Genomic DNA, 24,919 nt, shown 5'->3' on the forward strand with positions numbered 1-24,919 from the left:
ACAGTAAAAATATTAAGGTTCTGCATCAAATAGTTTTTTTCAGAAATGGGTTAAATACTTGCCTAAATTAACATGGGTTAGATAAGCAGGGTGTGCTCCCCTTAATACCAGTCTATCACCAGGAAACTGTTGTAAAACTATACATTTCATTCCTCGCAGATCATGTACACATCCGTCAGAAAAAGGGGAGTCAACAGAACTTAAGCGCAATCTACATCTTGTAAACAATAAATTATAACTTACTGAAAAGATATCAACCTATTAGATACAGAATATATGAGCTTAGAAAACCTATTAGATACAGAATACATGAGCTTAGAAAATAATATGTCACATAACTGTTTAAAACATATACTAGTATAATAATGTCATGGAGGCACCGTCAAGCGATGTAAACAAAATTAGTTAGGTTTCGGTCAAACAGAACTCATCATATACAGCGAACTAGGCCACAGTGCCTACAGAGTCAGTGTGAAGGGGGCCACTGTTCGCAGCTACATGGGCGCGGTTGTGAATAAATATGCAAATATTCAGTTAAGTAAAAAACGTGCAGTCAGGTAAAACGACTGTTCTGGAATTGAAATGTGTTATACATTGTTGCAGTAATAAAACGAAATCCGTTAAAAACGTTAATGATATTAATTTATTTTTAAATTAGTAGATATACAATGGGGACATGAGAATACGCGATGTCAAAAAACCATAGTGGAAACTTTGGACAACGCTAATAATGTACCCTGCATCAAGTTTAAGGAACTAACAATATTAAGTAACAATGATGATCTAAATAATAAAAAGAAGCGACCTGTCTTGACGTAACCGGCGGAATACGGCGTAGGGAAGTGTCGGAGGTTTTTAACATATTTAATTTTGTTGCTGTAACAATTTACAATACATTTTAATTCCAGAACAGTTTTAGTTTTACGCAGTTGTGTTTTTTGTCGGTGTCTGTATAAGTGTCAAATATGAGTACAGTGTAGTAGCGGCACCTGACAGATTAATGCCACGTAAACTTTTTTTGCATCGGAACTGCCCCCCCCCCCCCCCCCAGTTTGTTGTGACGAAATAATACACCCTTTTGACTTTAGGGCCTCTTTCTCGCCATATTATTAGTTATCATCGACAATTCCTAAATGATTCTGTTTGTCTCCTGTTGGCGCAACTTATAAGGCTTCCATCACCAATAGTTAATTTCTGTTTGAAAAATTTAGCGTATGCTTGTGCAAAGGGACATGTAACTAATATTTTGATTGAGGGCCAAAGAGTTTATGCAATCTGTACTGATAAACAAGGGTGCGGCCTTCAGTTTTTTCGAAGACGACTAGGAGTGCCTGGCTGTTTGCTTTTGTCTTTTACCGTCTTCTTTTTGTCATGTAAACATCGTTCTCCGTAGCTCTGAATAATTCTTAATGTAATGACCTAACTTTCCCTCAAAATGTGTTTAAATATTTTCTTACAATACCAAGCCACAAATATTTATGTTGACTAGTATCGCACGTGTTCGAAACTCGACAGTTGAGCCAGTGAACTTGATTTGTGATAAAAAATGTTAGATATCTGAAAGTGATACGCTCCACATAAAACTGTGGGTGAAATTTTAGCTTCAGAGCTGACCCATAGCAAATGCTGCGTTGTAGCTATGAGTATTCTTGAAATATTTCGTTGATTTATTTTCAGTTGTTCGATGATTTGATTTCCTTGATACAGTGTGCTGAAAAATAAATTTTGTGTTTTCGGCGGCAAATTCAAATGGTTCAAATGGCTCTGAGAACTATGGGACTTAACTGCTGAGGTCATCAGTCGCCTAGAACTTAGAACTACTTAAACCTAACTAACCTAAGGACATCACACACATCCATGCCCGAGGCAGGATTCGAACCTGCGACCGTAGCGGTCGGGCGGCTCCAGACTGTATTGCCTAGAACTGCTCTGCCACTCCGGCCGTCGCGGCAAATTCATTTTTCCCTTATAACAACACAATGCGAATACCGTTGTATCGCGTAAAGTATCCTCAAATGTAGGATGATTTGCATTACAAAATCTGCACTGTAAATTCCTCAAACTGCAATTATTGCATTCAAAATTATTTCGAATTACGTTCTTTGAACGTTTAAGTGTATCTTTCCAAACATCAACAGTATTATCACAATGAATGCCCACAATATTACTATTAATTTTTCTACGGAAAACTGTCTGTCTCTAGCTCTTTGCCTTTCACTCCAACCCTTTAGTGTTCTTCTTCGAGGCGTAGCTTAAAACAAATATAGTTTCCGTATAACAAGGGAAGTCGTAGCGATACAAAATAAAGAAACTGAAAATTAAGATCAATTCAAATTTTGTAGTGATGGTGGCAAACGAACACAAAGTTAGTTCCGTTTTCTCTTAGACAGAAGTAAGTGCAAAAACAACGTTAACGAACAACATTTTTGTTGCCCCCGCCGGCTTCGTTACTACGTTTCGTATTCCACTGCTGACAACATCAACGAGATAGCGCTTTTGGCACTCTAGCTGGACTGTATACGTGTGTTACTGCAAATGAACTGTCTGCAACATTAAAACATGAACATCCCTAGAATGCGATGTCACGAAACAACGTTACTTTCGTGTGTCATTTCTATCACAGTAACTGAACGGTACGCAAGGCAGAAACTGGTAATACTTTGATTTTCGATCCTCACGTATTGGGGATTTTAATACGTGGTAGAGAAGGTATCATCAGAATTATGAATATGAAAACATTTACTTCCTTTTGTCACTCTTAACTTTGCACACACATGACTTTTTATTTTTGCTCGTCTGTGACGAAGTACTTTTTGAAGTTTCATTTGCCTCTGTGTATGATTAATGTTAAAAATCTGTAATTCAGTTTTCATGTTCACGTATTAATAGTATGATAATCATTGTGCTGCTTGTTCCATTTTCCAGCTGTTTGCTGGAGAAACGCTACATTTCGGCATGACGCCCATTGGTGAGACTCTTTTGCTGATTTTCAATATCTTTTTTCTCTTATTGTACAATCTGAATCTGCAGACATTCGAACAGGAACTAATTACGCAGCAAAGATCGGCTATTATATCGCGATACGCAATTAGCATTTTCAAAAATTCCGTCGGTGTACATTTCTAGTAGCGCTCCTCTCAACACACAGTTATTTAGTGAGAGGAGGTAGAAGCCAACTCACACACTTTGGCTTTAGTATATTACCATATGTTTTAAACAGATGAGTGTCGTGTGGTATCAACGTTCGATACCACACTTGTTAGGGGTTGCTGTTATCGACCGCGGTCCGTACTGGTATCGCTGGACCCGAGAGTCGAAACTAGCGCCGCTCCGCGGCTTGCAACAAGTCCCTAGCGTGCCCTCGGCCAGTCTTGTTCGGGACGTCTGGTAGCAAAGTAGTATAGCCTTCAGCTGATGGGAAGGAACCTCTAACAAGGCGATTAGTTAAAGTATGGCCTATATGATGCCTGTACAGCTCTCTGATTGCAATTATATTCATTCTGACTATGAAGACTCCTGTACCACCAGTTAATTACAATATATTATCTTTACCAACGACTTCTAATTATTTTAGTCGTTGCAGACCCAGACCGTGTAGCCAGCCCCTTGTCTACTTCACTGACAAATCTGCTGTATATGCAAAGAAGAGATTTGTATGTTTCTATTTAGTATAGGCCACCAGTCATTCAACATTGGCGACGATTCGTTCGTCGTCTCGTAACATGTCGTATCTTTTAAGCTCATGTATTCTACACAGGGTGATTCTTATTAACGTTTAAAACCCCAGAAACGAAGTAGATGGGGACGAGAGAAGTAATTTAACACAAGACTCATCGTGGGTCCGCAGCTCGTGGTCGTGCGGTAGCGTTCTCGTTTCCCACGCCCGGGTTCCCGGGTTCGATTCCCGGCAGGGTCAGGGATTTTGTCTGCCTCGTGATGACTGGGTGTTGTGTGATGTCCTTAGGTTAGTTAGGTTTAAGTAGTTCTAAGTTCTAGGGGACTGATGACCTAAGCTGTTAAGTCCCATAGTGCTCAGAGCCATTTGAACCATTTTGAACTCATGGTGGAGGAAATGTCAGGAAGTACCCAAAAGTGGATGACAAGTGTTGAACGTGTGACGTCACCAGATGATGTACCTCGCCGTACGTGTAGCAGTTGGGCCTGTCGAACCTGCCATCGCCAGTGCTACACATCGCTCCACTGGCTACTTTGCTTTTTAAACACCTTTTGTAAATGTGGTCTGTTGTCAACTTAGAAGTTACAAAATTACCATCCTCGCTGTAACCAAACAAAAGCTATTATTATTTAGCGTTTTTTTTCTTTTTGTGCCTTCTTTTGTCTACAGTGTTTAATTAGGAAATAACGCATAGATCAATCACTGGTAGCAGTGCAGTTTGGAAGCCTACATTTATTTACTTGGGACGCAATTCACTAGATTTTTGTTGTAGTGTAAGGAGACTATGATTTCGCACCTTACAAGCATCCATTCACATACTTTGCCGTGATCTACAAACACAATTAGGTATCATGTGATAGGTTGTACATCGTATATATAAATATATAAAGGAGACTCACATTGTCATGTAAGCCTTGCGAATAATTTGTTAACGCTTATTGGACGAAAGGTGACGGAGTGTCTTCGTTATCATACTAGTAGAGGTTGGAACGACAGTGGAAATGAAACGGCAGGCGGAATTCAAGTCCTGGTTGGGAGGCTGACACAGGTGTGTTGGTCCTGCTTAAACACAGGAAGTAGCAAGACGTACGTTGAGACACCTGAGTGCTGGGGCACAACAGAGTCGCGACCGGCCAGTGTTGTAGACGGACTAAAAGGATTGTACTTCGGAAACTACGAAAATCTTGCATGCAGCGGAGAGGAAGCGCCACCTCGGAAACCACGCACGCTGGGTTATTTCCAAGGACTTTTACTCAGAAGCGTACCATTGTACGAGTATAGGTTTTGCTCGCAGACTTTCCGCTCTGGACGACGAAAGACTAAAATATGGTTGGTCGGCGTTCGGAAGAATCTGTAGGGACGGACAATATTCCGTGGTTTCGGGAATACGATTCGTTTTAGAAATTACGAGGTTGGGGAGCCGAGCCTTGCTGGGAGCCCAGCAGTGGAGAGAGGAAGTCTTCCGTTGTGGGCACCCGTGTGTGACGATCGCTCGATATCAGCTTTGTTGGTACGGACGGACTTGCTGTCTTTGCTCTCAGGAGAGTTTATAGTTAGAACAGTAAGGCACTGTACTGTTGCGAACCTAAACGATTCTGGACTTCACTTGTCGAGTAAGCATTCAGTAACTGAGAGCACTTCCTCTGCCTGTACTTATGTTGAGACGTTATCCGAACGCCGTCCTTGTGGCTGGGAGTTCGCGTTTCTCGTCTGTAGAATACAGGGATGAGAATACAGTATTAGAGTATACTAATCAGAGGACCGCCTTCTGCCGTCCTAGCGTTTGAAAGAGTTTATTTGTGGCTGGAGTTCTACCATCGTCGCAGACGAATACGACAACCATCACTTCGACGCATCGGATGCAGTACATAGGTGATATCGCAAACTGCTTCGGCTTATTAGGGCTATAAAAGCTGAACAGCTGTGATCATGTTATTTTATTTCCATTGAGGTTCCACACCACTGTAGATCTTATTTGAAAGCAGTGTCTTCTAGTATTTGGTATGTAGATGATGTCAGTCATTTCGCGTTATTGATATTAGACCGAGCAGTCATAATAAGGGGCAGAGTTGGAAAATTGATTAGTAATTTCACTTAGGAAATGTAAACTTTGTAATCTAATGTTTTTTTTTAATCTACCATAAATTTAAGCAGGAACAACGTTTATCATTTAGTAGGATTAGTTGCCTTCATTATTCATTTATGTTTGGATTGTAACTTATAGAATTAAGAGATTCTAAGATCTGCTTCAGGGGGTAGTCAGACATGGACAAATCTTCATTTAGCGTTTATTATTTTCCGTTGTGCACATTCATTTTACACCCGCCTGGAGTAGCACCTTGGAGTAGTTAGCAATTAACCAGTGGAGACACTGATATAGGTAAATAAAATAATAAGTCTTGCCTCAATATATACAAATAATTGTGTAACACGATGCAAAAAGACACTGCCTGCCAGACGCAGGACTCGAACCCAGAGCCCCCCGCATGCAGGCCCGGAACCACACCGATGTGACTACTTGACTTGGGTTGGAATGACAAGGTGTGACAGACCAATAGCCTCAGCGCTCTATATTCGGCGAGGTACGTGATCTGGTGACGTCAGAAGTTCAACAGATGTCATGCAGTTTTTCCGGTATTTCCCGACATTTGCGGCCCCATGTGTCTCATATTAAATTAATTCTTTCACCATCTAATTCGCTTCGGGGTTTTTAAATGTTAATATGTATCACCTTATACACTATGAGTCCAAAAATATCCGGACACCCCCAAGAACATACGTTAGGTGCATTGTGCTGCCAAGTACTGCCAGGTACTCGATATCAGCGACCTCAATAGTCATTAGAGAGCAGATTGGGGCGTTCCGTGGAACTCACGGACTTCGAACATGGTTAAGTGATTAGGTGCCACTTATGTCATACGTCTAAACAATCCTAGGTCCACTGTTTTCGATATGAAGTGGAAACGTGAAGGGACACGTACAGCACAAACGCGTACAGGCCAACCTCATCTGTTGACTGACGGAGGCCGCCGACAGTTGAAGAGGGTCGTAATGTGTAATAGGCAAACATCTATCCAGACCGTCACACAGGAATTCCAAACTGGATCAGGATCCACTGCAAGTACTATGACAGTTAGGCGGAAGGTGAGAACTCTTGGATTTCATGGTCGAGCGGCTGCTCATAAGCCACACATCACGCCGGTCTTTCAACACGATCGAGCACCTGTTCATAATGCACGGTCTGTGGCGGAGTGGTTACACGACAATAACATCCCTGTATTAGACTGGCCTGCACAGAGTTCTGACCTGAATCCTATAGGACACCTGTGGGATGTTTTCGAACGCCCACTTCGTGCCAAGCCGCGCCGACCGACATCAATACCTCTCATCAGTGCAGCACTCCGTGAAGAATGGGCTGCCATTCCCCAAGAAACCTTCCAGCACCCGATTGAACGTATGCTTGCGAGAGTGGAAGCTGTCATCAAGGCTAAAAGGTCAGGCCAACACTATACTGAATTCCAGCATTACCGATGGAGGGCGCCACGTAAGTCATTTTCAGCCAGGTGTCCGAATATTTTTGATCACAAATTAGTACAATGTCATTACGTCTTAATTTCCTTCTTTCTGACATCTGGTCACTATGGACGGAAATCGATAGAGTGACGGCATTTTCTGAGATCATAGAGTGGAATAAAGGAAGCAAAAGTCGTAAGTCATAATTGTTCGCAATGAACCACGTTCTGAATTCTTTATGACGGTATACAGGAATATGTGTGGGTACTCCAGAGACTCGCCCTCATAAAGCGCGATTTTATTTTTCTTTGGGAGAAGAATAAGCAGGCAGGTGGCTCGCCTGTTTACGACTCGCAGTAACCTCGCCCGCGCCGCTCGTAAACTCAGCGCCTTCCGGGACTGTCCCGCCGGGGTTCGCCTCTACCGCATGGGTTAGGCCGGGCATTAACGATCTTAATTTACACCTCCCGGCTCTCGAGGGCTGAGTTTACGGTTAGCGGCTACATGCCGGGTAGCTCGCCGGGCGCGCTTCATTGCCTCTTTCTTAGCCGCGGGTTGTGACGGGCAGAGGGTGCGGCGTGCGGCTTACGGCCCAGCGTAACCGGCCCATCCCCCTCCACTTTCCGTCGCCTGCATTTCGTCACACTTATCAAAATTTAATTAGTTCGTTATTTGCATGTTTCCTGGCAGTTCTCATATTTTCCATCTGAAGGGCAGGAGGTAGTTGTTGTAAGGTAATAGTTATAAATATTTTAGGATAGAACGAATAGCAATGCGTTTCACAGGTCAAGTTCAACTGAGGTGACACAATTCATGGAATAGCATTACAGATGGCCGTAGTACCGCTTACACAAGATATAAAAGGGCAACACATTAGTGAAGCTGTCATTTCTACTCAGGTGATTCATGAAAAAATGTTTCTATATCTATTAAGTCGGGTGATGCTGAGGGAATTAGATTAGGAAATGAGACACTTAAAGTAGTAAAGGAGTTTTGCTATTTAGGGAGTAAAATAACCGATGATTGTCGAAGTAGAGAGGATATAAAATGTAGACTGGCAATGGCAAGGAAAGCGTTTCTCAAGAAGAGGAATTTGTTTACATCGAGTATAGATTTAAGTGTCAGGAAGTCGTTTCTGAAAGTATTTGTATGGAGTGTAGCCCTGTATGGAAGTGAAACATGGACGATAACTAGTTTGGACAAGAAGAGAATAGAAGCTTTCGAAATGTGGTGCTACAGAAGAATGCTGAAGATAAGGTGGGTAGATCACGTAACTAATGAGGAGGTATTGAATAGGATTGGGGAGAAGAGAAGTTTGTGGCACAACTTGACTAGAAGAAGGGATCGGTTGGTAGGACATGTTTTGAGGCATCAAGGGATCACAAATTTAGCATTGGAGGGCAGTGTGGAGGGTAAAAATCGTAGAGGGAGACCAAGAGATGAATACACTAAGCAGATTCAGAAGGATGTAGGTTGCAGTAGATACTGGGAGATGAAGAAGCTTGCACAGGATAGAGTAGCATGGAGAGCTGCATCAAACCAGTCTCAGGACTGAAGACCACAACAACAACAACGTTTATAGTCCGCAAGCCACCCAACGATGTGTGGCGGAGGGCACTTTACGTGCCACTGTCATTACCTTCCTTTCCTGTTCCAGCCGCGTATGGTTCGCGGGAAGAACGACTGCCGGAAAGCCTCCGTGCGCGCTCGAATCTCTCTAATTCTACATTCGTGACCTCCTCGGGAGGTATAAGTAGGGGGAAGCAATATATTCGATACCTCATCCAGAAACGCACCCTCTAGAAACCTCTACAGCAAGCTACACCGCGATGCAGAGCGCCTCTCTTGCAGAGTCTGCCACTTGAGTTTGCTAAACATCTCCGTGACGCTATCACGCTTACCAAATAACCCTGTGACGAAACGCGCCGCTCTTCTTTGTATCTTCTCTATCTCCTCTGTCAACGCGACCTGGTACGGATCCCACACTGATGAGCAATACTCAAGTATAGGTCGAACGAGTGTTTTGTAAGCCACCTCCTTTGTTGATGGACTATATTTTCTAAGGACTCTCCCAATGAATCTCAACCTGGCACCCACCTTACCAACAATTAATTTTAAATGATCGTTCCACTTCAAATCGATACGCGCGCCTACTCCCAGACATTTTGCAGAAGTAATTGCTACCAGTGTTTGTTCCGCTATCATATAATCATACAATAAAGGATCCTTCTTTCTATGTATTCGCAATACATTATATTTGTCTATGTTACGAGTCAGTTGCCACTCCCTGCACCAAGTGCCTATCCGCTGCAGATCTTCCTGCATTTCGCTGCAATTTTCTAATGCTGCAACTTCTCTGTATACTACAGCATCATCCGCGAAAAGCCGCATGGAACTTCCGAGACTATCTACTAGGTCATTTATATATATTGTGAAAAGCAATGGTTCCATAACACTCCCCTGTGGCTCGCCAGAGGTTACTTTAACGTCTGTAGGCGTCTCTCCATTGAAAACAACATGCTGTGTTCTGTTTGCTAAAAACTCTTCAATCCAGCCACACAGCTGGTCTGATATTCCGTAGGCTCTTACTTTGTTTATCAGGCGACAGTGCGGAGCTGTATCGAACGCCTTCCGGAATTCAAGGAAAATGGCATCTACCTGGGAGCCTGTATCTAATATTTTCTGGGTCTCGTGAACAAATAAAACGAGTTGGGTCTCACACGATCGCTGTTACCGGAATCCATGTTGATTCCTACAGAGTAGATTCTGGATTTCCAGAACTGACATGATACGCGAGCAAAAAACATGTTCTAAAATTCTACAACAGATCGATGTCAGAGATATAGGTCTATAGTTTTGCGCATCTGCTTGACGACCGTTCTTGCAGACTGGGACTACCTGTGCTCTTTTCCAATCATTTGGAACCTTCCGTTCCTCTAGAGACTTGCGGTACACGGCTGTTAAAAGGGGGCAAGTTCTTTCGCGTACTCTGTGTAGAATCAAATTGGTATCCCGTCAGGTCCAGTGGACTTTCCTCTGTTGAGTGATTTCAGTTACTTTTCTATTCCTTGTAATAGCCTATGGCCGCATAGTGGACATTAACAGACTTTGAAGGTGGAACGTTAGTTGGAGCTAGAAGCATGACAGGTTCCATTTCACAATCGTTAGGGAATCCAATTAAGTTGCTTTCGGAGAATGCTGATGCAGTAGCCCCGTAGTTAACAATCATATACAACCGTTCGCTCGCCGAAAGGTCCGTACCCAAAGACTGAAAAGTTGCACAGGTCACACCAATATTCAAGAAAGGTGGTAGGAGTAATCCACTAAATTACAGGCCCATATCATTAATGTCGATATGTATCAGGATTCTAGAACATATATTGTGTTCGAATATTACGAATTACCGCGAAGAAAACGGTCTATTGACACACAGTCAACATGGGTTTAGAAAACATCGTTCCTGTGAAACGCAACTAGCTCTTTTTTCACATGAAGTGTTTAGTGCTATTGACAAAGGATTTCAGATCGATTCCATATTTCTGGATTTCCGGAAGGCTTTCGACACTTTACCACACAAGCGGCTCGAAGTGAAATTGCGTGCTTATGGAATATCGTCTCAGTTATGTAACTGGATCTGTGATTTCCTGTCAGAGAGGTCACAGTTCGTAGTAATTGTCGGAAAGTCATCGAGTAAAACAGAAGTGATTTCTGGCGTTCCCCAAGGCAGTGTTATAGGTCCTTTGCTGTTCCTTACCTATACAAACGATTTTGGAGACAATCTGAGCAGCCGTCTTCGGTTGTTTGCAGATGACGCTGTCGTTTATCGGTTAATAAAATCATCAGAAGATCAAAACAAACTGCAAAACGATTTAGAAAAGATATCTGAATGGTGCGAAAAGTGGCAATTGAGCCTAAATAACGAGAAGTTTGACGTCACCCACATGAGTGCTAAAAGGAATTCGTTAAACTTCGGTTACACGATAAATCAGTCTAATCTAAAAGCCGTAAATTCAACTAAATACCTAGGTATTACAATTACGAACAACTTAAATTGGAAGGAACAAATAGAAAATGTTGTGGGGAAGGCTAACCAAAGACTGCGTTTTATGGGCAGGACACTTAGAAAATGTAACAGACCTACTAAGGAGACTGCCTACACTACGCTTGTCAGTCCTCTTTTAGAATACTGCTGCGCGGTATGGGATTCTTACCAGGTAGGACTGACGGAGTACATGGAAAAAGTTCAAAGAAAGGCAGCACGTTTTGTATTATCGCGAAATATGGGAGAGAGTGTCACAGAAATGATACACGATTTGGGCTGGAAATCATTAAAAGAAAGGCGTTTTTCGTTGCGACGGAATCTTCTCACGAAATTCCAATCACCAACCTTCTCCTCCGAATGTGAAAATATTTTGTTGACACCGACCTACATAGGGAGGAACGATCACCACGATAAAATAACTGAAATTAGAGCTCGTACAGAAAGATATAGGTGTTCATTCTTTCCACGCGCGATACGAGATTGGAATAATAGAGAATTGTGAAGGTGGTTCGATGAACCCTCTGGCAGGCACTTCAATGTGATTTGCAGAGTATCCATGTAGATGTAGATGTAGAATGTACTGATATCCAAAATGCCATGAGTGTGCCAAGTATACCAAATTTCCGGAATTACTTCTCATCACAGACAACGCAGTGTTTGCCGGCCTTCACTTGACGAGCGAGAGCACTGGAGTTTGCGTAGAGTTTGTCAGTGCTAACAGAGAAACAACACTACGTGAAATAAACGCAGGAATCAATGTGGGACGTACGACGAACGTATGGGTTAAAAGAGTTTGGCGAAATTTGGCATTCATGGGCAGTGGCTGCAGACGACCGACGCGAGTGCTTCGCTAACATCATGATCGTGGCCTGGTCAGGTGAGTCCCGATCCCAGTTTGGTAAGAGCTGATAGTAGGGTTCGAGTGTGGTGCAGACCCTACGAAACTGTGGACCCAAGTTGTCAACAAAGGCACTGTGCAAGCTGATGGTGGCTCCATGAGGCTGTGGGCGGTGTTCACATGGAAAGGACTGGGTACCCTGGTCCAGCTGAACCGATCACTGGTCGGTGCTTGTGTTCGGCTACTTGTGGATCATTTGCAGCCGTTGAAGGACTTCATATTCCCAAACAACGCAGAAATTTTTATGGATGACAACGCGCCATGTCACCAGACCATAGTTGTTCGCCTTTGTTTTGTAGGACATTCTGGACAGTTAGAGAGAATGATTTGACCACCCAGATCCCCCGACATTACTCCCATCGAACATTTATGGGACATAATCGAGAAGTCACTTCGTGCGGTCTGGAGCTGATACAGTCGCAGGTTCGAATCCTGCCTCGGGCATGGATGTGAGTGATGTCCTTAGGTTAGTTAGGTTTAAGTAGTTGTAAGTTCTAGGGGACTGATGACCACAGCATTTAAGTCCCATAGTGCTCAGAGCCATTTTTTCACTTCGTGCAGGAACTCCTGCACCGACAACACTTTCGCAATTATGGAGGCTCATACAGCTAATATGGCTCAATATTTCTGAAGGGAACTTCCTACGAGTTTTTGGATCCGTGCTGCACTACGCCGGACAAAAGGAGGTTCGACACGATATTAAGAGGTATCCCATGAATTTTGTCGTATCAGTGTAAAATGCACTTCAAAAGCGCTCATGGTCGAAATAAAACTGAAATTAAACTTCGCTCGAACTGGCCGTGAAGGCTCGACGGTACCGACCGATCGCCGTTTCATTCTCAGTCCGCAAGCGTCACAGGAAGCGGATATAGAGGGCCATGTGGTCAGCACATCGCCCCCCCCCCCACCCCTGGCCGTGTGTCAGTTTAGGAGACCGCAGCCGCTACTTCTCAGTCAAGTAGCTCCTCAGTTTGCCTCACAAGGGCTGAGTGCAGCCCGCTTCCCAACGGCGCCCTGCAGACTGGATGGTCACCCATCCAAGTGCACCCAGCCCGACACCGCTAACTTCGGTGATCTGACGGGAACCGGTTACCACTGCGGCAAGGCCGTTCGCTCATGGTGGAAATACTCGTATGAAAACAAATAAAATTATTTGAATATGAAGGTTTCGTCTTATTTTAAAAACGGCGGCACCCTATCCCCTGCCCAGCTTATCAATGTTATCACAGATCTACCAAAGCCTTCCTCCCACACTGCGATGAACGCCGATCACATCAGCTGCTTCTCGGTGCATTGCTGATTCGTAAACATGTGTACGGCTCCGAGAGACTGCCCTGAGCCCTCTGGCGTTCCCTAGCATTCCAAAGTTTTTACAGAGGGCATGCAAAGGCACCATATCAATGGTTACATATGTAAAATAATTCACACTTATCGTAGTAACGACAGCCTCAAAAAATCGGCCAGGTGCGAATAAGACTCGTACTCTGAGGGTCCTGCGGAAGCTTGATTATGTACACTACATGCCATTGAAATTGCTGCACCACGAAGATGACGTGTTAGAGACGTGAAATTTAACCGGCAGGAAGAAGATGCTGTCACATGCAAATGATTAGCTTTTCAGAGCATTCATAGAAGGTTAGCGCCGGTGGCGACACCTACAACGTGCTGACATGAGGAAACTTGCCAACCAATTTCTCATACACAAACAGCAGTTGACCGGCGTTGCCTGGTGAAACGTTGTTTTGATGCCTCGTGTAAGGAGGAGAAATGCGTACCATCACGCTTCCGACTTTGATAAAGATCGGATTGTAGCCTATCGCGATTGAGGTTTATCGTATCGCGACGTTGCTGCTCGCGTTGGTCGAGATCCAATGACTGTAAGCAGAGTGTGGAATCGGTGGGTTCAGGAGGGTAATACGGAACGCCGTGCTGGATCCCAACGGCCGCGTGTCACTAGCAGTCGAGATGACAGGCATCTTATCGGCATGGCTGTAACGGATCGTGCAGCCACGTCTCGATCGCTGAGTCAACAAATGGGGACGTTTCCAGGACAACAACCATCTGCACGAAGAGTTCGACGACGTTTGCAGCAGCATGGACTACCAGCTCTGAGACCATGGCTCTGGTTACCCTTCACGCTGCATCACAGACAGGAGCGCCTGCGATGGTGTACTCAACGACGAAGCTGGGTGCACGAATGGCAAAACGTCATTTTTTCGGATGAATCCAGGTTCTGTTTACAGCATCATGATGGTCGAATCCGTGTTTGGCGACATCGCTGTGAACGCACATTGCAAGCATGTATTCGTCATCGCCATACTGGCGTATCACCCGGCGTGATGGTATGGGGTGCCATTGGTTACACGTCTCGGTCACCTCTTGTCCTCTTGTTCACATTGACGGCACTTTTAACAGTGGACGTCACATTTCAGATGTGTTACGACCCATGGTTCTACCCTTCATTCGATCCCTGCGAAAACCTACATTTCAGCAGGATAATTCACCACCGCATGTTGCAGGCCCTGTACGGGCCTTTCTGGATACAGAAAATGATCGAATGCTGCCCTGGCCAGCACATTCTCCAGATCTCTCACCAATTGAAAACGTCTGTCAATGGTGGCCGAGCAACTCGCTCGTCACAATACGACAGTCACTACTCTTGATGAACTGTGATATCGTGTTGAAGCTGCATGGGCAGCTGTACCTGTACACGCCATCCAAGGTCTGTTTGACTCAATGCCCAGGCGTATCAAGGCCGTTATTACGGCCAGAGGTAGTTGTTCTGGGTGCTGATTTCTCAGGATCTATGCACCCAAACTGCGTGGAAATGTAATCACATGTCAGTTCTAGAATAATATATTCGTCCAATGAATACCCGTTTATCATCTGCATTTCTTCTTTGTATAGCAGTTTTAATGGCCAGTAGTGTATATATGGACAATCATCCACTCCGGGAATGGAGAGTCTCAACCATTTTTTCCTGTTACCATCATTATCGTAATTGACACTGGCAAGAAATCGGTCAATGAGGTTCCAAGATTTTCGGGAGTGTTTTTAATGTCAATTAGACAAATGTGACATAAAATCACGCAGGACGCAGGCGACCACTATTACAATTATCAGCATTTATGCGTTTAGTCTGACTGGGTCGCAGCGGTGAATGTCAAACATCAGTCAACGAATGACTTCAATGCTCATATGGCGCGAATATCCAGGAGCGATTACCTACACGTAGATACGGCGTTTAAAGTTTTATGTGAAATAAACATTCCGCGAAACACGTCTATCCAGCAATAAAATCATTACTTGCCTGATGTTTGGCGTTTGCCAATGCGACCCAATCAGCCAGAACGTTAATTTCAAGTTCGACGCCGGACCACAAATGACAAAAGAAATAATTTTTCGTGTGACATAACTACAAATTAATTATTTTCGGATTTTTACTTGTACTGTGACATCTTTCTTTTCGATAAATTTCATCATCGTAGGCTAACGAGAAGTACCCTACAGGTTTTGATGAGTGAACTGGAGGGTATTACAATACACGACAGAAATGGCTGTATCTTTTGATTGCTCCGGCAAGTACGTCCTTCGTCATTGATGTTATGGCAGTACGGATCCGGTTATTCAACTCTTCCAGGTTCTGTGGGAGTGGTGGTACATAAACGTTGTCTTTAACGAAATCCTACACGAAGAAGTCAAAGGGTGTCAAACCTGATAATATTCTAATCGGCTATGCAGCCGGATCATAACGTCTTCATGACACAATATTTCTGCGGTCCAACTGGCCGCCATCTTCAGGTGAGAGTGCTGGTGCACGATCTCGCCGGAACTGACTTCCCAGCGCAAGCGACGTCCCCTATACAGGGTGAGTCACCTAACGTTACAGCTGGATATATTTCGTAAGCCACATCAAATACTGACGAACCGATTCCACAGACCGAACGTGAGGAGAGGGGCTAGTGTAATTGTTTAATACAAACCATACAAAAATGCGCGGTAGTATGTTTTTTTAACACAAACCTACGTTTTTTTTTAAATGGAACCACGTTAGTTTTGTTAGCACATCTGAACATATAAGCAAATAAGTAAGCAGTGCCATTTCTTGCATTGTAAAATGTTAATTACATCCGGAGATATTGTAACCTAAAGTTGACGCTTGAAACCTCCGACGTTCAGTTGCGTGTTGTAACAAACACTTCATTGCAGGGGCCCAAACAGCTGCAACATACATCCCGTTTCTACAGAATGATCTGCCAACGTTGCTCGAAAATGTCCCACTGGAAACGCGTCGACGTATGTGGTATCAGCATGATGGTGCACCTGCACATTCCGCAATTAACACTAGGCTGACCCTTGACAGGATGTTCGACGGACGTTTCATAGGACGTGGAGGACGCATAAATTGGCCAGCCCGTTCTCCTGATCTTACATCTCTGGACTTCTTTCTGTGGGGTACGTTAAAGGAGAATGTGTACCGTGATGTGCCTACAATCTCAGAGGATATGAAACAACGTATTGTGGCAGCCTGCGGCGACATTACACCAGATGTACTGCGGCGTGTACGACATTCATTACGCCAGAGATTGCAATTGTGTGCAGCAAATGATAGCCATCACATTGAACATCTATTGGCCTGAGATGTCGGGACACACTCTATTCCACTCCGTAATTGAAAACGGAAACCACGTGTGTACGTGTACCTCACCCCTCATGGTAATGTACATGTGCGTCAGTGAAAAAGACCAGTAAAAAGGTGTTAGCATGTGGACGTAATGTGCTGTTCCAGTCTCTTCTGTACCTAAGGTCCACCACCGTTCCCTTTGGATCCCTACGTAATTCGGTGCTCTCCGATACACACGATCGAACAGTGGAGGAGTGGTACTCAAGCGTCAACTTTAGGTTACAATATCTCCGGATGCAATTAACATTTTACAATGCAACAAACGGCACTGATTACTTATTAGTTTATATGTTCAGATGTGCTAACAAAACTAACGCGGTTCCATTTTAAAAAAACGTAGGTTTGTGTTAAAAAACATACTTCCGTGCATTTTTTTACGGTTTGTATTAACCAATTACACTAGCCCCTCTCCTCACGTTCGGTCTGTGGAATCGATTCGTCAGTATTTGATGTGGTTTACGAAATATATCCAGCGGTAATGTTAGGTGACTCACCCTGTATAGGCCGCAGAAGACCCACAACGCGTGCGCGAGAAGGTGCAGTAACTGCCCTCTAGCGCAGTAAACATACCGCGCCGCCAGGGTGGAAACAGGAGAAATCGAGATACCGCTGTCAAAAATTTAAAATATGTAAAAAAAATTTTATTCCGACGATCGAAACACAGACCGTAGTTTTTTAATGTCAGATAACACCTGGTCCCAAGTCTTACTTAAAAGATAACCCTTGTCTCTATTAATAATATTGTCAGATAAACGAATCTCTATGGATTCTTTTAAAACACAGTCCCAATAGCGACATGCAGGGGCAACCATTTGTGTCTCGTCATATAGCATTCTGTGTCCCTCGGTCAGACAGTGCAAGGTGAGAAACTGGATGAGGAAACAATCAGGCTTTGTCGCCAAGTGCTGACGTCGACGTACTTTTTATTCAAAGACAAATATTTTGAACAGACTGACGGAGTGGCTATGGGGAGCCCATTGTCCCCAATAGTCGCCAACCTTTTTATGGAAGATTTGGAGGACATGGCGCTGAAGACGGCGTCCTTAAAACCAACCTGTTTCTGGAGGTACGTTGACGATACGCTTATGGTGTGGCCTCATGGGAGAGAAGCTCTTGACCGCCTCCTAGATCATTTTAATTCCCTGCATCCTAGCATCAAGTTTATCATGGAGGTGGAAAGTGATGGAAAGCTTCCGTTTCTGGATGTTCTGGTGTACAGAAAGGATGATGGGACACTGGGACACAGTGTTTATCGAAAGCGTACGCACACGGACCGTTACCTGCATGCTTCTAGCTGTCATCCATCGTTCCAGCGTACGGGAGTCCTGCGGACGTTGTCGAGAAGAGCTTATGCCATTTCAGATGGAGAAAGCTTGACACAAGAATTGGACCATCTTAAGGTTGTGTTCAAGCAGAATGGCTATACTGATAAACAGATCCGTCGTGCTTTCCAGTTTGGACCATCGCCTGAACCACCAGAAGATACCTGCAAATCGGTGGCTTTTCTGCCTTTTGCTGGGAGCATTTCCTCGAAGATAGGAAGAATTCTGAAAAGATATCATATCAAAAGTATTTTTCGTCCGCCAGCCAAGATTAGAGCGCTTCTTGGCTCTGTTAAGGATGACTTGGGTTTGAGGAAGCCCGGTGTGTACAAGATCCCTTGCCATTGTGGGAAGGCTTATATTGGTCAGACAATCTGGACCATTCAGGACCGATGTGTTGAGCACCAGCGGCAAACACGGCTGCTTCAACCTGAGAAATCAGCATTGGTGGAGCACTGTCTCACCGAGGGACATAGAATGCTGTATGACGAGACACAAATGGTTGCCCCTGCATCTCGCTATTGGGACTGTGTTTTAAAAGAATCCATAGAGATTCGTTTATCTGACAATCTTATTAATAGAGACAAGGGTTATCTTTTAAGTAAGACTTGGGACCAGGTGTTATCTCACATTAAAAAACAACGGTCTGTGTTTCGATCGTCGGAATAAAAATTTTTTTTACATTTTTTAATTTTTGACAGCGATATCTCGATTTCGCCTGTTTCCACCACTGGCGACGCGGTATGTTTACTGCGCTAGAGGGCAGTTACGGCACCTTCTCGCGCACGCGTTGTGGGCCTTCTGCGGCCTATATAGGGGCCGCAGCTTGCGCTAGGTAGTCAGCTCCGGCGAGATCGTGCACCAGCACTCTCACCTGAAGATGGCGGCCAGTTGGACCGCGGAAATATTGTGTCATGAAGACGTTATGATCCGGCTGCATACCCGAGAAGAATATTATCAATTATTACGCCGGGAAACCCTTCGGTGTCAAATCTGATGACTGTGGAGTTCAGCTGAGACGTGCTAAGTCGTCAGCTCCTTTACGACAGATCGAATGGTTCGGAAGAGTTTAATTCAGATGTTCACGCACTTGATATCCTTTCACCTTGAATTTTGATTCCACTCCTGAACTTTTATTCCCGTCATTGATTCTTCTAAGTACAGTTTGAACATTAGGAGCGAAAACTACATCCCTGTCTGACACCATCTTTAATCCGAGCACTTCGTTCTTGCTCGTCCACTCTTATTATTCCTTCTTGGATGCTGTATATATTGTGTAATACCCGTTACCCCTATACGTTACCTTTATTTTTCTCAGAATTTCGAACATCTTGCACCATTTTGCAATGTCGAACGCTTTTTCCTGGTCGACAAATCGTATAAAAGTGTCATGATTTTTCTTTAGCCTTGCTTGCGTTAGAAACCTCAGTGTCAGAATTGCTTCTCTGTTGGCTTTACTTTTTCTAAAGCCAAACTGATCGTCATGTAACACAGTATCAAGTTTCTTTTCCATTCTTCTGTATTTATTCTTGCCAGCAACTTGGATGCATGTGCTGTTAAGATCATTGTGTGATAATTCTCGCACTTGTTAGCTCTTGGAGTCTTCGAAATTGGGTGGATGATATCGTTCCGAGAGTCGGTTGGTATGTCGCCAGACTCATGCATTTTACACACCAACGTGAATAGTCATTTTGTTGCCACTTCCCCCAATGATTATAGAAATTATGATGGAATGTTATCTATCTCTTCTGCATATTTGACCTTATGTCCTCCAAAGCTCCCTTAAATTCTAATTCTGGTACTGGATCCCTATCCATATCTAAATCAACTGCTGTTTGTTCATGTATTACAGGAGACAAACCTTGGTAGAGGTCTTCAATGTACACTTTTCACCTATCCGCTCTCTCCTCTGCATTTAACAGTGGAATTCACGTTGCACTCTTAATGTTACCACACTTGGGCTTAGAAACAGCATACACTCCTGGAAATGGAAAAAATAACACATTGACACCGGTGTGTCAGACCCACCATACTTGCTCCGGACACTGCGAGAGGGCTGTACAAGCAATGATCACACGCACGGAACAGCGGACACACCAGGAACCGCGGTGTTGGCCGTCGAATGGCGCTAGCTGCGCAGCATTTGTGCACCGCCGCCATCAGTGTCTGCCAGTTTGCCGTGGCATACGGAGCTCCATCGCAGTCTTTAACACTGGTAGCATGCCGCGACAGCGTGGACGTGAACCGTATGTGCAGTTGACGGACTTTGAGCGAGGGCGTATAGTGGGCATGCGGGAGGCCGGGTGGACGTACCGCCGAATTGCTCAACACGTGGGGCGTGAGGTCTCCACAGTACATCGATGTTGTCGCCAGTGGTCGGCGGAAGGTGCACGTGCCCGTCGACCTGGGACCGGACCGCAGCGACGCACGGATGCACGCCAAGACCGTAGGATCCTACGCAGTGCCGTAGGGGATCGCACCGCCACTTCCCAGCAAATTAGGGACACTGTTGCTCCTGGGGTATCGGCGAGGACCATTCGCAACCGTCTCCATGAAGCTGGGCTGCGGTCCCGCACACCGTTAGGCCGTCTTCCGCTCACGCCCCAACATCGTGCAGCCCGCCTCCAGTGGTGTCGCGACAGGCGTGAATGGAGGGACGAATGGAGACGTGTCGTCTTCAGCGATGAGAGTCGCTTCTGCCTTGGTGCCAATGATGGTCGTATGCATGTTTGGCGCCGTGCAGGTGAGCGCCACAATCAGGACTGCATACGACCGAAGCACACAGGGCCAACACCCGGCATCATGGTGTGGGGAGCGATCTCCTACACTGGCCGTACACCACTGGTGATCGTCGAGGGGACACTGAATAGTGCACGGTACATCCAAACCGTCATCGAACCCATCATTCTACCATTCCTAGACCGGCAAGGGAACTTGCTGTTCCAACAGGACAATGCACGTCCGCATGTATCCCGTGCCACCCAACGTGCTCTAGAAGGTGTAAGTCAACTACCCTGGCCAGCAAGATCTCCGGATCTGTCCCCCATTGAGCATGTTTGGGACTGGATGAAGCGTCGTCTCACGCGGTCTGCACGTCCAGCACGAACGCTGGTCCAACTGAGGCGCCAGGTGGAAATGGCATGGCAAGCCGTTCCACAGGACTACATCCAGCATCTCTACGATCGTCTCCATGCGAGAATAGCAGCCTGCATTGCTGCGAAAGGTGGATATACACTGTACTAGTGCCGACATTGTGCATGCTCTGTTGCCTGTGTCTATGTGCCTGTGGCTCTGTCAGTGTGATCATGTGATGTATCTGACCCCAGGAATGTGTCAATAAAGTTTCCCCTTCCTGGGGCAATGAATTCACGGTGTTCTTATTTCAATTTCTAGGAGTGTATATTCATGTGGTGTAAGGTATAAGATAACACCCGCCAAATATGGGGTCCTACTGAACACACATACAACAAGGCGTCTTGCCTTCAGTAGTCCTGAAGCATTCTGCTTGTGATGTAGGGAGGTTCTTTGCTTCGTGTTGTTTTTATTTCACGAGAGACGTCACGGAAATATCGCAGAACTCATTCTTTGTTTCAGTTGACTGAACGGTTCCCCAATCTGATGTAGCTAACTTGCCCTTGTGTGTGCCGACGGCTCGATGAGGGGCTGTTAGCCGGGCGGCTGGCTGGTACACTCTCGGCCTCGCCGCTGATTTCGTGCGATTTTGTACAACAACTGTCCGCCTTGCTAGACGGTCACTGTCCGTCTCTATGTGACGTCTCCTTCGTTTTGATTCAGCTGTGGTTGTTCCTTCGTACTTCCACTTCACAGTCACATCACCAACAGTGTACACGGCACTTTTACAACGGTTGAAGAGTCAGTGACAGATTTGTTCCTCAGGTCACGACCAATGCGCAGTCTACGTTCGAGGTCAGCTCGCTCTCCTGCCCGACCGACTGTGGCGCTACCACTGCACACGACTCCACCTCTGGTGCAGTCTAGTGGTTAAAACCAGGTACATTTTATCAGCTGAGTACCTTTAAAACTGTTGTTCTGAACCTGTCAGTCGTTTTATGTACTCCACAGCAGCGCTTGTCTCTAGAGGAAGACATAGTTTGCAAGTTCTTTACAGTGTTTTACTCATTTTTGTGTTTGCTCGCTGATTTCGCCTTCTTGCCTATAATTTCGCTCAGATATTTCAATTTTTGTTTTGCGAGTTACACCAGAAATTAATGATAACTGCATCTGGATCACCATTTCTAATACTAAGTCTTCAAACACAATAACTTCTTCATTCCTCTTCAGTAGAGCTGTAAAACCAGCGACGGCTAGTATAGACTATCGCAAGTAAGTGCAGAGAACGATAGTTTTCCTAGAAGCTTTAGTCAGTCAACGTCGTACCCACATTACCTGTATGGTAGGTATGTTGCATTCCTATCACGCGCTACCTCACAACGATCGCTTTGTTTACGTATGCGGTCAGTGTCTTACCAGATTCCCGTAAAAATCGGAAGTGGTGAACCGTCTAGAAACTGAGAGGATACGCAAAGGGCCAGGTAACCTTCAGAACATTTTCGTCCTACGTAGTTATTCTCTTGTCTGTTACAATATTTCTACCAAAATTGAAATTGTTAACGTTTAATTGAGGTTTAATTCGAAAATCGTTGGTCTCTAACGTGAAACAGAGGGATGTTGCAGTAAAACTAAAGGAAATTTATCACATAGCGCTAGAAAACGAAATTCATCGACAAAAGATAAAATTAAAAAAAAAGCGAAACAAAAATATATCAAACATCACCTCAATACTTTGTCCAACTTATATAAAACACTAGCTATCCCGGACTTCCCTTTGCTGTGGCTCACTCTGCTTAAATGTAAAAGAAACAAAAGAAAAAGCAAATGTTTCTAAAACGTATTGGAACTGGATGAATGTCCCAGTCTCCTTCTCTCCTGTCCATCTCCCAATTCCCCTTTTTCTGTCCATCTCCTCCTCCTTCCCCTCCTCTCTGTACATAACCTCCTCCCCCATTCGTTGTCCAACTTCCCCTCCCCCTCTCTCTCCATATCCTCCTGCATCCTTTCTTTGTCCATCTCATGTTTCCAACTTTCTGGTCCATTTACTCCCACCCCTCTGTCTACCTCTTCTTCCTCACTATCTCTAGCCTTTAGTATTGTTTACTGATACCGCAAATTCAGATTCTGTGGTAGTATTCAAAGCATAGGCCAATAAGCCATAAACACATGTTTCCTGTTTATATGTAAGAATTAGGTACTTAAAACACACCCATATATAGGCCAATAAGCCATAAACACATGTTTCCTGTTTATATGTAAGAATTAGGTACTTAAAACACACCCATATTATAATTCAATGTTTTGTCAAAATTTCAAAGCAATCGGTCAAGACCTTCGGAGATTAACGATTGAACAAACCAACAATTATACTTTTATATTGAGTCCCCTTTTGTTACATATATACTACATATATAGCAGATAGCGTTCCAGTAGTTATATGAAAACACTTATTCGAATACAACATTGAGCCAAAATTTCAAAGCTATCCATGAAGAACTTTCGGAGATCTGAGAGTTTGAAAAAAGAAATAGCTACATTTGTACTTACATAAAAACTCTAAATGTTCCAGATGTCAAACCTGCAAAAGTTTTTGGCCATTGCTTTGAACTTCTGATACAATGGTATACACACTTGTTTTTATTTGCCTATTTTTTAAATATATGTAATACATAAATTTATATAAATTTAAAGCAGGGAAATGGTGTTACAAAATATCCCCAATAGTTACATATACATATATTACACATCAACTACTACAGGATTAAGTAGCTAAGAACACACCAGTATTAGAATTAAACGTTGTGTCAAAATTTCAAAACAGTTGGTGAAGAAATTTCGGAGATAAACGATTCTGAAAAAACGAACATGTACCTTTTTATTTACATAGTTGTTTCTGTTATTTATAAACAACTTTCGCATTTATCAATAATAACAGGGAACTCTTGCCTGTGGTCGTGATGACAATAATTATTTATTCATTTATTATTTTAATGGATGTAAGCTGTACTTGGAAAAAAAATAATTGCTTTGGTTACATAAAAGCTTAGAACTTATGTCAGAAACTAATAATTATTACCTATAGAATATAAGTAATATTCTTTAAGGATATAAAATACACAATGTATTAACACTGAATCATGTGCAGTTCTAATTATGTGCAAAACAAATAACCAAACAAACAAAAAACCAAACAGAAATGGTGGTATTCCAGTTTGTCTCCTATACATTCATTTATGTTCCTTTCCCTACAATTGCTACCAGTACTACCAGTAATACTACCATTTACTACGTCATTTATATAACGCACCAAAACTACTGAGCCGTATTTTTGGTAGAGTGCAATTTTAGTCTTGAGGAACTGTCCAAAGGCGATACCTGGCAACTCTGCAGTGCCATCTGGACTCACTCCGGTAACTATGGAAAGTCGATAAAATTCTTCTATTGTAAACTGAAACATTTAAATGTTATTTGCTTTATGTATTAATACATTTTGCTTCTCATGGGAATGTGGAAACAATCTGTAAAACCTCTGTATAAAAAATCTGCAAACAACACATATTTTGACGAGTGGTCAGTCAGGAATTGTCGTATTTTCAAGTTAATGGAGTAGAGAGAGGTTCTGCAATAGCCTTGAATGTGTGTGGACATGTAAATTATGTGTTGGGCGCTCATTAATGGCGTTTTCAAGTAGACGATGTGCGTACCAGTTCTC

The sequence above is a fragment of the Schistocerca cancellata genome, chromosome 9 (genome assembly GCF_023864275.1).
Source record: "Schistocerca cancellata isolate TAMUIC-IGC-003103 chromosome 9, iqSchCanc2.1, whole genome shotgun sequence".
NCBI classification, from domain to species: Eukaryota; Metazoa; Arthropoda; class Insecta; order Orthoptera; family Acrididae; genus Schistocerca; species Schistocerca cancellata.